Source organism: Ambystoma mexicanum, chromosome 1p (assembly GCF_040938575.1).
Source record: "Ambystoma mexicanum isolate Mex_15411 chromosome 1p, UKY_AmexF1_1, whole genome shotgun sequence".
NCBI lineage: Eukaryota > Metazoa > Chordata > Amphibia > Caudata > Ambystomatidae > Ambystoma > Ambystoma mexicanum.
Window position 1 is genome coordinate 1004184132 of NC_090921.1, and position 13829 is coordinate 1004197960.

At 48.9% G+C, this 13829-nt stretch overlaps 1 protein-coding gene across 3 annotated transcripts in view; it reads right to left on the reverse strand.

The window, feature by feature from the left end:
• Positions 1 to 13829, reverse strand: part of SF3B3 (splicing factor 3b subunit 3) — a 702426-nt gene that overhangs the window by 313963 nt on the left and 374634 nt on the right. The window lies entirely within an intron of this gene.

Here is a 13829-nt window from a genome sequence, read left to right on the forward strand (position 1 = left end):
CCGAACGGCTGTAGCAGGGAGGTATTTAGGGAGCAAGAGATGGATGCAGCGGGGTCCCAGGCCCCAGAAAGCCTTGTGGATGATGCTGATGGTCTTGAATTTGATCCTCGTAGCCACCTGGAGCTATCCGAGAGATTTTAGGGCTGGAGGCCAAGGATAAGTCTCGCCGTCCAATTCTGGATTCGTTGAAGGGGGTGAAGGGAGTGTATAGGCAGATTGAGGAAGAGGCTGTTGCAATAGTGCAGACTAGTGAGTACCAGAGCTCTGGAGACATTGAGTTTCTGGGGGAAGGTGAGGAAAGGGATGTTGTGTAAGATTTTTATAGCAATCAAATCTTCCTGACCTGTGTCAACACCAGAACTTTTTACTGTACTGGTAGATTATTTTTCCCTATACCTCAGTGTGTGGGAACCTTTTTCTGCACACTCAGAATCTTTTACTCTTTACGGGTGTAATTTTTAAGACTCTACATAATTACTTTTTAATTTGATTCTCTTTGACAACTTTTGGCACATACTGCCTATGTTATGTTATTTGGCCTTATATAGCGCTCTATATATCATTGGTATGACCTCAAAGCGCTGGTAGGTTAAACACCCTCTGGGACCGTAGTCCAGGTCAGTTGAAGGAATAGGGCGTCGAAGGGTGCTTGGGTGCACCAGTTAAGTGTGCAGCTGATGTAATTGTTTGATGGTAGCTGCATTCTAGCATTAGGTGTGGCGGTAATCGTATTGGTTCAATGGATGCAGTCTGGCGGGTGGACACCAGGACTGGGTTCTGGCTGCGTTAGGCCTGTGCGACGCATGTGTGCATCCAAGCCGGTTTTTCGTGGGATATAGCTGCGTTTCATTACAATGATGAGGTGTTCATGGGATAGTATTCGTATGTGAGCAACGAGGCCGAATTGATCGAGGGGTGTAGATGCACTCTAATTGTGTGATGGTGTACAGTAGAGAGTAAGCATAGTGGTGTGATATGATATCATGGTTCATCCACACAGCGCCCAAACACAATGCGCTTCAAAAGCGCTCGACGACAAGGGAGGGAATAAGGGAAACAAAGACACTCTCACGGGCCATGAACAGCAAGAATGCCAGAAGACCAGCCACTGTACTCGGCCTAGCGACACCCAGACAGTGCAAGTGCCAAGACACAGACCGGAATGAACGGCACACAGCAACATCGTAGGGCACCAGGGTTGGGGGCATTCAGCAACATCATGGAGGGGCTAGAAGGGGCTGGGGGCATACATCACTGGAACCAGAGGGGGCTGGGGGCACACTGCGATATCGCTGGGAGCCAAGTGGGCTGGGGGCACACAGTGACATCACGGGTGGGACTGGAACCAGAGGGTCTGGTCTTCAGTGAGACATGGGGACCTGAGGCGTTGTGGGTACACAGCGGCATCAAGCCGAAACGAGGGGCTGGGGGCAAACAGCGACAGCATGGGGGACCATAGGGGCTGGGTAAGCAATGACAACACAGGGGACTGAGGAGGGGGGCCGGGAGGCAGGTGTAGGGGCACACGGGACACCATAGGGACTTGAGGGTGCTGTGCATACAGCAACAGCACGGGGGACCAGAGGGTAGACAGCAATGTTACAGGGAGCCAGAGGGCAGGGGGGTGTACAGCGACAACATGGGGGACCAAAGGGGTACACAGCGACATCACAGGGACTAGAGGGGGCTGGGCATGCAGCAACAGCACGGGGGACCAGAGTGGTACACAGCGACAACATGGTGAGCCAGAGGGTACACAGCGACAGCACTTCAGACCAAAGAGACAGGAGGCACCCACCGACATCACAGGGAAACAGGGAAGCGGGTGCACAGTGACAACACGTGGGACCAATCGGGCACAGAGCGACATCACAGCGACTAGAGGGGGCTGGGTATACAGCGATAGCACGGGGGACCAGGAGGTACACAGCGACAACACGGAGTTAGAAGGCAGGGGGTACATAGTAACAACACAGGGGACAAATGGGCTGGGGGCACACAGTGACATCACGGGAGCCAGAAAGGGCAGGCATACAGTGACAGTACGGGAGACCTGAGGGGTACATATCGACAACACAGGGAGCCGGAGGGCAGGGGGTAGACAGCGCAGCGGACCAAAAAGGGGCTGGGGGCACACAAGGACATCATGGGGGACTACAGGCGGCTTGGGTGTACACAGTGATAAAAGGGGCTGGGCATATAGCAACATCACAGGAAACATGGGAGAATGGGGGGCCCCCAGCGACGACACGGGGAAGCAGGAGGCTGGGTACATAGCAACATCGCTAAGTTAGTGAGCGCGTTCTCTGATGACAATGTTGGGAGTTTCATTGAGCATTAGTCATCGGGTTGCTAGGGTTTCAATCGCTTCAGAAGGTTGTGGTTGGTATTATGGAAAATGCCACGTTTTTAGAGCTTTGCGAAATGTCGTAGTCTTGTGTGTCGAATATGTGGGGGAAGTGAGTTCGACAGAGTCGGGGCCAAGCTTGAGAAGGCAGATCCTCCGATCCTGGCAGAGTTAGTGGTTGGAATCACGAAGAGGAGAGCAGTACTTGATCTTAGGATGCAGGTATAATGGGCTGGACTTGTGCACTGCACGGTGGGTGATACACAGGGTCTTTAAAGTGGCTCTTCGTCCGACTGGGAGACACTAGAGAGTTCAGAGAGCTGGAGAGATGTGGTCTCTCGGACCCAGGGCAAGGAGCAGTTTAGCAGCAGCGTGTTGTGCTCTTTGGAGATTAAGATGGTATGCCAGGGCTCCTAGGTATAGGGAGTTGGCATTGTCCAGTCTCGACATCACAATAGACATAATTGCGGCAAGTCTGCTCGGGAAGGAGAGGTAGGGAAAGATGCGTCTGAAGTTTCAGATGGTAGCGACAGCATTTTGACAGATTGTTGATCTGACGGGAGAGGGTTAGGCCAGAGTCCATAGCGCAGCCAAGGATTTTTACTGTGTCGGAGGGTGGCAGGGCTGGGCCCAGAGACGGGGGCCGCGGGAGTGGATGAGGTAGGAGGGCAGTGTTGCCGCACACCATGATTTCAGTTTTAGTGGGGTTTATGGGGAGGTGGTTTATTGTCATCCATTGGTCAATATCTTGAAGACAGGCTTTGAGGTCGGGCTGGGGGTTCGTGCCCGAATTGGGGATTCTTAAGATGATTTGGGTATCGTCAGCATAGTTGTAGCACGAGATGCTGTGCATGCGGATAATTCCAGGAAGGGTGGTCATATAGAGGTTGAACAGGAGAGCAGGCATGCGCCTTGCGGTACTCCAGTGTTAACCGCGCGAGCAGCAGAGACAAATGGGGAGTGGAGGGTTATTTGTTTCGTGTTGCTAAGGAAGGAGGCGATCCACTTGAGGGCAGTGCCACGGATTCCAAGGGAGTGGAGGCGGTCAAGGAGGATTGAGTGGTTACCGTGTCAAAGGCTGCAGAGTGATATAGGAGAAATAGTGCAGCACATACTTCAGAGTCTGCAGTGACCTTAAGATCATCCCAGATCGAGGTCAGAGTGGTTTCAGTTCCATGTTGTGGTATGAAGCCTGATTGTGCAGGGTCGAGGAGGTTGTTAGATTCTACAAAGGTGTTGAGCTGGGAGTATGCTGTTCGGTCGATGAGTTTTGCAAGGAATCTGGTGTTCGAGATGGTCTGTAGTTTTTGGGGTCAAGGGATGGCTTTTTAATTTATTTATTGCATTTGTTTTACGCCCAAACCCTTGGGTGACACGACGTAGTTCGACAGTTTTGTGAAAATGGATACAGTTAAAATGAGTACAATTAAATTGTTAGCAAAAAGTTAACAATGCGGAACAGTCAATACATACATAACAATTTTTTTTTTTTTTTTTTTTTTTTTTTTTTTGATTCAACTGTTTTCACAGTTTTTACAAATGGTGTGAACATGAAAAGGCTTCTCTTTTCCGCTTCACCGCCTGGTCGGGTAGAGATTTTAGTTTTCCCGGTAGCTCTCAGGTTGCCTCTTCTTTCTTCAGTTTTATATTCTGGAGGAACTGACCGACTGCAGATACTGCTTTTACGTTTGCCCCTGACATCAGGATGGTCCACCAGTATTCTTCCTCTCCGCACCTGCTGTTTTTGGATAAGTGTCCCATGTGCGTCATTCTTTTTGCGGCCAGTTCCGGGCATGACAGCAAAAGGTGCCTCAGGGTTTCTACTGTTTCTGGTTTGTTGCAGAATCTGCAGAGGTTGTTAGGAGCAGAACCCCTGATGAATAAGATTTCTTTCGTATGTAAGAGATTCAGCCTAGCCTTTAGAAATGTATTTCTAATTTGCTTACTGGGCCCTTGTAGTAGATAGCTCATGGGTTCATTCTGTTTTTGTTGGTTCACTGGAAGATCTGCAGTCAGTTTGTATTTAGCCGCTTCTTCCAGCGTTTTAATCCAATCCATTTGTTTGAATTTTTTTATTGTTCTGGTGGGGTTATTTTCCAATTCTTCCCATGAGCTTCCGATTTCATCGAGGATTTCCGTGTTTCTTTGCTCCCAAGAGGCTAGAATGTTATTCTCTCCTTTGTTGAGTTCTTCCTTTATTACCTTAAAGATCTTCTCGGAGGATAGCCTAATTTTCCGGCTCAGCATTAGAGTGTTTAGCTTGACTCTTCCTTTTAAAGAGATGACATTGATTTCTCTGCGGATAGAAGCCATTGGGGTAGAATTTGGGAGTGTTAGAATTTTCCTCCAAAATAAGCCTTCCAGCTTCAGCCATATTCGCTCCGGAATCATGAGCATCGCCTCTGCACCATAAGTGATGGCGGGTACTGCTTTCGCTGTGTAGAAGTTCAGCACTGGTTTTAATGAGAATTTTCCATATTTTTTGTCCATCAATCGAGCTTGTGTCATCATGATTTTAGTCTTGGCGATCAAGGATTCCTGCATGGGAGTTTCAAAGCGGTTTGTGTTGATCGTGACTCCCAGATATCGGAATGATTTTACTTTCTCCAATCTCTCCCCCGCCAGAGACCATTTTGATTTTTCATTTTGTATTGTGGTTTTTTCAAGAATCATTTTTGTTTTTGATGAATTTAGGATCAGGTCGTTAACCTCAAGATATTCTGAGAGCGAGGTAAGTTTACGTTGTAGTCCTATGGCGGTTTGATCCAATAATAAGATATCGTCGGCGTAGAGTAGTCTTCCAACCTTTTCATCTCCAATTTTGGGGGGGAATGTTCTGACATTGAGGTCCCAGTTTTGGTAGTCGCCAATAAACGCATTGTACAATGCGGGGGCAAGTGGGCACCCTTGCTTAACGCCTCTGTAAGTGCTGATCTCCTCTGAAAGTTGGCCGTTTCCGTTGAGTCTAACCCTCATAGATGTTCTGGAATACAGCTCGGTGATTGGGTTCAGGATTGAGGTCGGACAGTTCCGTGTCCTCAGTTTTTTCCAAAGTAGCTCTCTGTTAACCGTATCAAATGCATGAGAGAGGTCTATAAAAGCCAGGTATATCTTCGGTCGTCCCTCTAACACCTTGGCTTTCAGAACACTCAGTAGCATTATGTTTGCCAATGTTCCGATATTTTTTACAAATCCTGTCTGAAAGTCGTCGTGTAATTCAGAGGAGGCTACCCATGTCTTGAATTTGTCTAGAAGAAAAGTTCCGAATAGTTTCCCAATGGTGTCCAATAAGGCGATTGGCCGATAGTTTGCTGGGTTGGCTTTATCGCCTTTCTTGAAAATTGGGACCACATTTGCTAGCTTCCAGGATTTCGGGATGGATTGGGTGTCAGCGCATTGTTGGAATATTCGCGATATTAGTGCGCCCCATACTTCACTGTTATTTTTGAGATCCACATTGGAGATTCCGTCGGGTCCCGGTGCCCGGGAGTTATTCAGTTTCCTTATTTTTTCGCAGATTTCCTTTTCGTCCTTTTCAATATCCCATTGGTTTTTTTGAAGCTGTATGGTTTCTTGGGTGTTACCCTCTGGTAAGGCAAACATATCCGAGAAAAAGGATCTCCAATGCATCTCTCCAATTGAATTGGCTAAAGCGTTATTTGAGTTGTCTCCTTCCGGGTCGATCAGTGCCCAGAAGTTTTTAGATTGTTTCCCACTTAGGATCTTTAACATGTTCTCAGAATCTTCTTGATACAGAATTGTACGGTGTGATTTAAGCCAATTTTTGTAAGATTTTTTCGTGAATACTGCTGCCTCCTCTGTTTGTTTTGAGGGGCGAGATTTCGCTTTGCGTAAGATTCTTCTCAATTCTCTTCTTTTCTCCACCAATTGCTTGTTATACGTGTGGTATGGCTTTTTGACTAGGGCTTGAGCGTTCCTTTGTTGGTGGAAGGGGATCAACAGGGGGTAATAATCAGGTGTATTTGCTTCCCCTGGAGCAACCGTAGTTCTTTCGTAAGTCTTTGTGATGTTTCTTATTGCTTCAGCAGTGAGTCTTAATCTAGTCCCTGCGCCGTTAGTAAGAATTGACGAGGTCATTTTCTGTCTGTTTGCCTCCGATTTCCGTTCTGGGGCTGACCATATAGCCATCAGGAGATTATGGTCACTGTTTTTGGTTCTTATGACTTCGAATACAGATGTCTTTGAGAGCAGGTTTCTGGATACGTATATGTGATCCAGGAAGGCCTTACGAGAGCCCTGTTCCCAAGTTGGAATACAGTTTGCTGTGTGAGAGGTCAAGTAATGGAGATTGTGAAGATCAAGTTCGCCCATAAGGAGTTCCCATCCTTTACCTCTCCGATCAGAGTCTCGAGTTATCGAAGAGTCTTTGGGTACCAATGCGAAGTATGGATCCCAGTTTGGTGTAGTTTGGCCAATGTTGGGTAGTGTCAAGTTTAAGTCTCCGCATATAATGATGTGGTCTGGTGCCATCATATTCAGGCAGGACTATATTATTTGTCCGATGGTTTCAAGGAGTACTGCTTCCTTCACGACTTTTGGATTCCAGTATGTGTTTATCACTAGATACAATGTTGGTTTGTTCTCGTTCACCCCCTCTCCAGACTTCAGTTCTGATATCATGGAAGCTAGGATTGACGCATTCGATAGTATTGTATGTTTAAGTTGTAGGCCGCTGCAGATTCTGACTGCTGTCAGGAGGCCTGAGGTGGGCCTTCCAAGTGTTCCTTGTGTAGCTGGAGAGAAGTCGATTTCAAAGCTGTCTAATGTTGGCTTTTTTAGGAGCCACGTCTCCTGTAGACAAAGGAGGTCGAATGACCCCAGTTGCACGTCTGATTTGAGTGTCAAGTGGGAGAATCCTCTTGTGTTCCATGACCCCATTTTTAATTTGCTTGCGGTCTGATGAGGGTTGTCAGAATCTTCGTTGACTCCTTTCGTGGTCGATCGTGGCTATCTTCTTATTTCTGTTGAGAGGCTTTCCTGCGTCCCGGACCATCTTTTTATTTCCGGGTCTTGCCGATGGGGACGTGAATGGTTGTATAGTTCGCTTGTGCTATTTCTGGTGTGTGCTCTGTCCCTTGGTGACTTCCAGTCCTGCCGGGATCCCTTCTGGTCACGATCTGAAACCCTGTTACTCTGTTTTTCGATGTGTTTGTTCATGGACCCACTCAGCGCACTTTTATGCCATTGATGGGTTTTGATTGGTGTGAGCTGCATTTCCCATCTGTCTCTGTAGTTGACAGATTTTCTCATCTCCCAATTAGGGGCCCTTCCGTGCTGTTTTCCAAGTGGGCTCCTATCTTCTTGGTTACAGGTTCTGGTTTCCTCGACGTTTTTATAAGGTCTGTAGTGTGAGACCCGGTGTCGTACGTGATCGTCATGGTTGGCCTCAAAAGTCTTCCTTTCGCTCCTGACTTGAGCTTTATTGCCTGGGTGAAAGTTGGGCGAAGCGTGATGTGAAGCTCGGTCTCTTGGGGAAGTGTCTATCTTGTATGGGGGTACAAGGCCTCTGATGTATGTGTGATCTCTGTCCTTTATTCCGATCGAAGTGTGGCTAGGGATCACTGTCTCCATGTAATTCTTCCAAGTAGTAGCCTATTTCTTTGAGGGCTTTGGCCTCCGCCTTGAGTTTAAGTCTCGTGCTAGCTGAAGATATGTGGATATAGACACTGTCTATGCTGTGAGGACCCGAGAATTCAATTACGTCTAGACAGTCAGATGTTACTGATCTGAGCGCCGGGATTTGATGGAATAGGTCCAGTATTACGGTTCTATTTAGAACCTGATTATGCTTTGATTTGTGGCTGGGCTGAAGGAAGAAGGAGCGCGTGTCAGTTGTTCTGTTGTTTCTCGTTAAACAGGTGCGTTTCCATTCTCTTTCACGGATTTTCGGGGGGGTCCGCCAGGCTCTTTCCCTTGTTTGGCTACGAACTATAGAGTCTCTTTTTTGTTTCAAGTGCACTCGAGTTTTCCACCTGTTGGGAGAATGCTTGTTTTTACTATTAGTGGCTTCCTCCCCTTTTATGGGGCTCGAATAGTGTCTGTGTTTGGTTCCGGCCGAGGACGTAAATTTCACGTCTTCTGCCCTGTATGGTGCCGAGGATTTGGGTTCCAACTGTCTGATTTTCTTTGGAGGTGTGTCATTGTCGTGGCTTCGCTCAAAAGACACTGTTTTCCTTTTAGCTCCCGGTTATTTTCTGGTTTTGGTTCTTTGGCCCGCCATTGAGACGCGAGTTCCAGGGCGTCTTCCATTAGGTCGCTTTCGGTGCAGGAGGGCGATCTGTTGATGTTTTGATTGGCAATAGTTTGCTGGGGGGTTTTTGGAGTCGACAACTTGGGGCAAATTTTGATATATTTTCTATCAGGCGACAAAGAAGATTTTTTCGAGCTCTGGGGTTGGGCCAAAGCCGATTTAAATTGCGCCGGTGATCCGCTTTTTACTTTCTTTGTTGGGACCCGAAGCGTGGGTGGGTCAGCCAAAGAGACTCCGAGATCTTGGTCTTTCTCGTTAATGATGCAACCGTTGGTTTTCTTTTTAGTCTTGCTCGACGAGGGTTTTGCGAATTTAAGAGTGTTTTGATTTCCACTGGTGTGGGTTCCATGTGCTTTCTTTGTTTGCTCAAGGTTAAGACTTAGGAGAGGTGTTTTTAAACTCCATTTACCCGTGGTCGTGGGTACTGCTGGGGTGTTGGCGTGAGCCTTCAAGCCCGAATTGTTGGTCTTATCATCAGAGCCTGCTTTGAAATGGAATATTTTCTCCGAAGAGAAATCCATCTGGGACTGTACTGCTTTCGTTTCTCGATGTTGTAGGTCCACTGTTTGAGTGCTGATGTGTTTTAGAGTCATCCTATTTTCAGTTTTTGAAGTGATGAAACCTTCTAGAAACGTAAGTTTTGTTTGAGCCAGTGCCGCCAATGATGCTTGGTCCTTTACCGAATCGTTCAATGATTCGTATAGTTTTGTGAATGGAGCTAAGGCTATGGTGATAGCAGACATTATCATCATTAAGTCTGGTTTTTTGTTTGGTGTTTCTTTTGTTGAATTTCCCACAGTTTCGCTTTGTTTCCTGTTCCTTAGCGGAGGAGTTGACGTGCGCGGGTTAGGAGTTTGGGTTTCCGATTGTCGACTGGTCGTAGGCGTTTTAAGCATTATCAAGTGCTCCGAATGGGCGGTGACTTGTGTTTGCTTGCAAGGCAACGGTTGCGTTGTAGGTCCCATCGAGTTGGAATTTGTTGGATCCAGATTTCTTGTTGGCAAACTAAGACTGTCTGATTTGGTCACTGTGGATGTTGATTCTGGTACCCCCTCGTGTAAGGAATATTCTTTAGGCTGATTTGCCTTGTTGAGGTTGTATGATGGAGTTGAGGGCTGCGCCGGAATGTCTGAGGCTGTGAGATCCATGGTCTTCGCCGCGGTTTCCCAAAATGCCATCTTTTGTTGGTGTGAAACTGGGGACTCGAGGTGTTGGGGTTTCGGGGGTATACGTTGAAAGTAAATTTCGTTGGACTAGCAGGAGAGTTGAGTTGAGCTAATTCTACTTGGGAACCCTCCAGAAGGTCTGCGTCTGAAATCTCGCCTTTCGCGTTCTGGTTTCTTTTTCCTTGTTTGCTAAAGAATTTGTCCAGAGTGCCCACTAGGGGCTTCAGAGCCTCTTTGCTCCGCTTTGTGGGCGCTGGCAGCTGGTGATTCTTTAGTGTCTTGTGCGTGAGGGGGTTTATTATGGTCGTTTTGCCTGAGGAGGTTTCTTCATCCTTCTCTTGCGCTTGTTTGTGCTCTCTAGAGATTAGGACTTTCTGCGACCTTCTGTCGATAGTGAATGAGGGGTCCTTGTCAAAGAGCTCCGGTGGAACTGACTTTAAGTTGATTGGCAGGAGTGCTGGGTCTTGGTTTAGCGTAGGATCATTTTCTGGATCCTCTATTGATGAGCACGAGCAATCGTCCGACCAGACTGTTTCCAAGTTTCCCAAACTGGAGGGAGGGGTAGCTAAGTCCTCTCTTGCTACTATTGGATGAATCTCCAGTTCAATTTTAATTTTGTTGTCCCCGTTGTTGGGGGCGTCTTTGTTAATCGCGGTTTTGGAGTCGTAGCCCTTGTTGAACTCGGGTGTAGTGGCGCACTCCAAGTTCTTGGATGGGTCTTTTGGCGCCGCTGGATCTGGCACAGCCCCCCTTCCCTCCCATCCCGGGCTCTGGAGTCCCTTGCCAGCCTCTGTTGCGCCGACCCCTGGCGGGGATATCACGCCCGCTGTCCGCTCGCTGTATGTTCTTTGGTCAGAGGGGCCGCTCGTAGGGCGACTCACCACACCGGGAGAAGCTTTTTCCTCGGCGACTGCCTCCTTGAAGTGGACCCCCCACCCGTGGCCTGCCAGTGGCGGTGGGGTCTGCCCGCATCCCACGGGTGGGCCCAGCGTGACCGCCTCTGCGACGGTCGTGGGAGGTCGATCTGGCACCTCCAGACTAGTAGGTAGGAGCGGGTAGGGCTTTGGGAGTAGGCGATCCTCTCTGTCTTCCCTTTTGCCAGCCGCTGCGTTTGGTGGTAGCGCCGGCGCACACAATCCATCTGTTGTGGTTGTGGCGTCCAGCTGCTGCTGGGTTGCCTCCTCGGACTCCTTGCCCAGCTCGTTATCTCCAGACAGTCGAGCTGAGGCGACCAGACCGTCCGAGGGAAGGCTGTGAGCTGGAGCTGTAGAGTTCATACCCTCCCCGGCTCGATTTAGATCCTCCGTCCTTAACGCACGAACCGCCACCCCCTATCCCATCGAGGCTTGCGGGCGGACCGTGCGGGACTTTATGGCGTCGTCCAGAGACCCCACCTGAACATCAGGTCCTGGCGGTCGAGCAGACGCTCCCAGACCAACCAGGAGTGTAGGGGAGGTCCCGGTCTGCCTGTCTATCTCCGTCAAGGCAGCTCCCCGCATCGCCGGCACTGTGTAGATGGCGGGCTTTTCCCGCCCTTCCCGACCTTTCAGGTGAGGCTGAGTGGCTTGCGGGAGCGTTAGCGGGATCGCAGGCAAGCAGTAGGGCTCTGACTTGGGGTCCCCATTAGGTCGCACCGTTTGCTCCCCTTCCCCTTGACTTTGAAGGTTTGTCAAGTGTTTGTTCATCTGTTGGGAGGGAAAGGGCTGCCTCACATCCTGTATTTTCTTGTTTCTTGGCAAATGTTTGTGGGGGCTACGGTGCTCAAGCCCGCTATCTTCACTGCGGGTTCTCTGACTTCTTAGCCAGTGTACTTCTACTTCTGGTACGCGAACCGCATGATTCATCTTGTCTGGACGTGTCTGAACGTGGGGACCACCCCGGACTGCCACAGACTGCCTAGACTCTGCAGCCTCGACTCCGCAGCCCGCTCCGCGGTAAGGTTGGGTTTTGTAGACACGCCTTGCTGAAACAGCAACTGTAGAGAGACTGCCACAGACTGCCTAGACTCTGCAGCCTCGACTCCACGGCCCGCTCCGCGGTAAGGTTGGGTTTTGTAGACACGCCTTGCTGAAACAGCAACTGTAGAGAGACTGCCACAGACTGCCTAGACTCTACATAACAATCAAAAACAGTAACCAACTCGTCAGGATAATGGGCTAGAGGCTATGGGGAGGGTTACCCCTGGTAGTGGGGAGTAGCCCTTTCCTACCTGAGGGGAAAGGGATGTGGTCAGATGCTGGGGCCTAGAATTTTTTTCAAAGAAGAGGCTTGACATGTGTTAGGGAGAATTCTCAAACATATGCTAAGTCCTCTCTACCTTAGAGGACCCCTAGCTCTTTTGCTGAACTTTGGGACTCTGTACTTTTTAATTCTATTTGTTTTCTATGTTGTCTCTTTTGGTTATGGAGTCTAACCAACTCCATAGGCATATTTGTTTCTTTTTTTTTTTAAACACTTTATTTATTGTTGCACAAGGTAAGCACATACAAAATCATGCATTAACATTTCGTACAGGAAGTTGCACTCAAGTCATTCTTCTTCCACTTCGGCATTTTCAGTTTCTGCTTTGTCTGCTAAATATAGTTTATACCTGGCCCATATATTTCTGGGTTTAGATGATTGCAGCACCGAGTCTATGTATAGTTCTTCTGTATCATTTGTCCATAGCATATCACTATCCCAATCTGCCTTAGTTGGAGGGTTCGCATTTTTCCACTTCATAAGTATCGCTCTTTTTGCTATCAATAAGCTAAGGTTTAACAGTTTTCGCCAGGTTGGATCCATTTTACCTACTGCGCCCAGCAAACACAATCGTGGCGTCCATTCCACAGGTTGATCTGCCATTTAATCTAGAGCTGAACACGCCTCCGTCCAATAGCTACTCAACTTTGCACATGCCCAGAGCATATGGTATATATTTGCATCCTCAGCCTTACACCTCGGGCATGCTCCCGAAGAGATGGGGTAGATTAGTTTTAAGCCTTACTGGGGTGGAATGGGTCCGATGTACTATTTTATAGTGTATTAGTCTATACATGGCATTACAAGACAGTTGTTTGGTTAGTTTGCAGACCTGGATCCACTTGTGATCCTCTATTTGTTGCCCCAGATCGTGTTCCCATTTGCTCCAAACCTTTGAACATCGTTCTCTCCTTCCCTCTTCGCAGGGATGGGGTGAGCCCCGGGTGGGGGGGGGGTAGCCTAGCGGGCCCTTCTCAGGTGGTGAGAGCCCTGTGGTTATGTGAGAGCGTTGGCAACGGACCAGAGGGAGCCTTGTATTTTTCTTAGGACTCGTTTAGTTCACCAGCAAATGGCCAGTATATCCGTGGTTAATGGATCTGTTAGCAGCTTTTTCCTTTATAGGAGGTCTCCACTTATGAAGCAATCCACCAACTGTATGACCCTTCACATATAAAGATGTTTTTGGCTGGGCGCATGGTCTACATAGACGTCATTAGCGAGCACTTTCGCACAGTGTGTTCAGGCGTTGCGTCTTACCGTCTGAGTGTCCTCCTCACCAGCTCTCCTGCCTGTACTGTTGCTGCGAGTTACTTCACTGCATCCCTGGGCCGGGGGGAGTGCCCTCTACGAACAACGTGGACTGGTGTTCACGGGGGGCCCCACTTTGGGGGTGCGCTGTCCGGGAAGTCTCTGATTGCGCACTTCCTCTCTGTGTGCCCTTTACACTCTGAAGTGACTGGCGCCCACAATCAGTTTCCTGGGGTAGTTGCAGGGAACTGCAGGGATTTCTGTATGTTTCTCTCCAGAAAGTCAGGGGTATTGGGTTCAGCCTCAGGGGTTGGTGTGGCCACCTGCTCTTCCACACTGGTGCCCTCAAGTGTCTGTTGGGGCTTAACGGATGCAGTTGCCTCAGGCGCTTCCACAGGGGGCCCAGTGGCTTGCATGTGTCCGCCTACCTTGCTGGTGCTTGGCTCAGCCCTCTCGTGTTGCCTCTACTTCTCAGCGGCAGTAGCAATGGTTATGTAGGGGTTCGCAGGCAGTCGACGGCCCCCAGAGCGCCCGCGGCCCACCTCCAGTGCAGCTG